We start from the raw sequence: 3,894 nt of genomic DNA on the forward strand, positions 1-3,894 counted from the left end.
TAGACTAGGCTGCGAAGCTGTTGACTGTCTGACTTTTCCACAGGTTGTAGTGCAAACAATGCCTCAATACCTTCTAAGAATATAAGAGTAGGATTATCAAAACGGCTAATGATTTTTTCTAGGGCCTTCGGATAGTTTTCGCTTGTAACCTGAAATGACTGAATTGTATCCAGTGCCGGCCCCGTGAGGCAGGTCAGCAAATAATTAAACTTTTCTATATTTGACAATCCAGACTCGCTATCTTGGACGTTGACATGCAATGACTGCATCTTTCAAGAGGCGATGCAGTTACTGCACCGTCAAATGGCCCGTGTGAAACCAGCAGAAGGCTGTTACGCGCGGATCCCAGGCAAAACGCAGCCCTCCTCCCGCCCAACCGACCGAGGGGCGCTGCCGCATGACGCACGGCGCGTAGCCGAACCGAACGCGAACATGCAAGAAAGATAGCTATTAGACTAACATTCGAGGAAAATTAGCACTAAACTTGCTAAGAAACTAAGCATGCAATCAAAATACAAATACCACTACAATTACTAATTACTAGAACGGTGTGTAAGGATTAGTAATTTAATAAGAGGAAGAGAATTAGTGGTGGATATAATATGGTAGAGGGAATTATAATCCGAGCATAAGACCCTAAACGGTTCATGCAAGGAATAATTCGATCTACAAAGTGGAAGGAACAACGGTATAAAATTTCTAGTCAGTCTAATAGGAATCGTGAAGTTTATGCGGCTGAACAGATCAGGGCTGTCTATGTCACCCCTGATCAAGTTGTGCATAAATATCACACCAAGCATTTTTCTACGGGATAGTAGTCTACTAGAGTAAGATGGGAGTCTTACACCCGTATCCCAGTTAAGGCCCCGCAGAGCAAAGAGTAAAAAGTTTTTCTGTACTGATTCTATACGGTCCTGGTGTACTTTGTACTGAGGGCACCATACACAGGAGCCGTATTCTAAGATCGGACGAACAAGCGAGGTATAGAGAGTCTTTGTTATATAGGGGTCCTTCCTTTGACCACCTTTTTATAAACCCAAGCACGCCCATGGCCTTATTTACCATGGTAGAAATGTGTTCGGAAAACTTCAACTTTGCGTCTAATAAGACACCAAGATCATTCATCAGGGTAATTCTCTCAAGAAAACCGCCACATAGGGTTTAGGTAGCCAACAAGGGGCTTGAACGATGAAATGTCATTACTTTGCATTTCGAGGCAATAAGGTGTAACAAGTTTGCACAGCACCATGACTTAAAGTTATTGAGATCGGATTGCAAGCGAGAATGAAATGAAATATCCTTATACTGGACACAGAGTTTAACATCATCCGCATACATAAGTACTGGAGAGTATGTTAATACCGAAGGCAAGACCTTAATAAAGAGTGTGAAGAGTAAGGGGATTAGATGGCTGCACTGTGGTACTCCCTTTACTGGTGAAGAGAGGGAGTTTTTGAAGAGGACTCTTTGAGACCTGGAACAAAGACAGCTAGAAATCCATCTCAGGAGATTGGGCGGAAACCCTAAAAGGTCAAGTTTATGTGCTAGAAGGGAATGGTTCACAGAGTCGAATGCTTTACTGAAGTCGGTGCAAATAAAATCCGTCTGTAAGTTACCTTGAAAGCCTTTAATAATGAAAGAGGTAAACTCTAACAAGTTCGTGGTGGTTGATCGCCGCCTTATAAATCCATGCTGAGTTGGAGTTATAAGTGACTTGCAGAGATGTTGCAAGTGCGGAGTTAAAACCTTCTCAAACATTTTAGGAATAGCGGATAACTTTGCCATACCTCTATAATTTTTTTCATCAGACTTGCTACCTTTTTTATGGAGAGGAATTATAAACGATTCCTTCCAGATCGGGGGGAAGCAAGAAGAATCAATGGACAGGGTGAATATTTTAAGCAAGGGTCCACACATTGCCTCGGCGCAGCACCTGAGTCCACAACCTGGAACCCCGTCTGGACCCGGTGAAAGTGTTTAACAAGGGACTGAAAATGCCGTTCGACCTCGGTAAACCGTATGGGTACGGATGACCATAGTAGCCAAGACTATACAATACCAAGATGTTGCATGAGGAACAAATGCTTTTTCAATTTTCGTTTGACGCTTCATGGTACGGGCGCGCGGGGCTAGTACTTCAATTCTCTTTTACGCTACCTTCGCCTCCGAAATGCTACTCGGCTTCGTCAATGCCTCGGTCAGCGTAGGGCAGCGTGGTCGCTGATGTCTTTGGCGCGGCACAGTGGGGACTCAGCCGAAATAGTCAAAAAATTGTATGAGTGCTTTAGATAAATTTAATGTACGCATCTAATAGAGAATTTTCCAATCGAATTTTCAAGATAGTTTTAGTTTAGGAGATATAAGCACTCAAAGTTTAACATTTTTTCAGTGTGCAAATTGTTATTGACCTCATATTCACTAACTAATTTAGCAAGCTGAGACGGCCAAAGGTCCCACTGTGCCGCTCCAAAGACATCGGCGATCCGCGACCACCGCTTCGACGGTGCTGAGGCTCGAGAGTCCAGAATTATTTTGTTGCTGGTGAAGGCATTGCCGAACAGACGAAACCGATGGGCAGCGGGGTCGCGGTAGAGACGAAGTACAGGCGAAAAGGGAATTGAAAGCCCGCGCGCTCCCTTGTGCCTTTTGGGTCCTAATGTTAGGACCCGCAATAGAACAGCTTTTTGGTCGCTCATGCAACATCTTGGTATTGTATAGTCTTTAATAGCAGCTTTCCTCAGAATAGGTGGTTTGGAAAAATTGGGCAAAAAGATCATCAATTGCCTGATCATTATTTGCCGACGTGGGGCTCGTGTGTTAATTATTCTATGAAAAATTAAACTAATCGCATTTAGGTACAATCTACAGAAACATTTTTGTCGGTATATTATTTGCAAGTGTAAATGAAGGCGTTCTTGATTGCATTGAAACGGATGGAAAGTCGTCGCCAGTTGCCAGCAGATATCTTCTGCGATAATGACACTAACTTTGTAAGGGGATCGAATCAGCTGCATGAACTAAAAAACTATATGTTCATGAAGCAAGCCCAAGATGAAATTTATTAATTTTGCGCATCCGATTTTTTTAATTTCCATTTTATTCCCCCCAGGGCACTTCGGAGGCCTTTGGGAAGCGACAGTCAAGAGTGCAAAGGGGCTATTGAATCGTACGCTGGCCAACACCAGGCTTACCTTTGAAGAGCTGAGCACCGTCGTCGTCGAGATAGAAGCGTTCCTCAACTCGTGCCCGTTATCACCGCTTTCGTCAGACACAAATGACAATAGCGCCTCACGGCTGGTCATCTCTTGGTTGCCGAATCATTGCCATCACTACCTGAGAAAAACATATCCTTAGAAAAACTCAAGCCGTCAAGTACGGACCGCTGAGATACGATTAAGGCCATCAAGCATCGTTTTTGGAAGCAAAACGTCCGAAAGGGACAGCACCCTCAACGAACCTCAACGAGGGTATGTTGGTCATCTGAAAACTAGACCGAGTGCAGTCTACTGTGCTTGGGAAGGATATGCTTGTACGGGTGGTACACCTCCGCACTGCAAATGAAACATATTGCAGGCGAATACACAAGCAGGCAATTCTTCCGGTGTTTTGAAAACAGTCCTTTCAACGGAGCCGGGATGTGTCAAACTTTGTGTAGCTTTTACCGTCTTAACTATTCGATTCATTAATACTAAGATATGAACCCTCTCATTTTAGGCAAAATTACGCTCATTATTGTACTCTCTCTCACCATAATTGTCATAAGCTCACCTCAACAGAGTCTCGCTTATGCTCAGTGTTCATGGTTTTAAGCGATCAACGGCCACTAATACGGTCTTGCGGCACAGATGATCAAGGTAGGGCAATCAGCTGACGTGACACCAGCCGAGGACAATA

This window comes from Drosophila miranda, chromosome 3 (assembly GCF_003369915.1).
Source record: "Drosophila miranda strain MSH22 chromosome 3, D.miranda_PacBio2.1, whole genome shotgun sequence".
NCBI lineage: Eukaryota > Metazoa > Arthropoda > Insecta > Diptera > Drosophilidae > Drosophila > Drosophila miranda.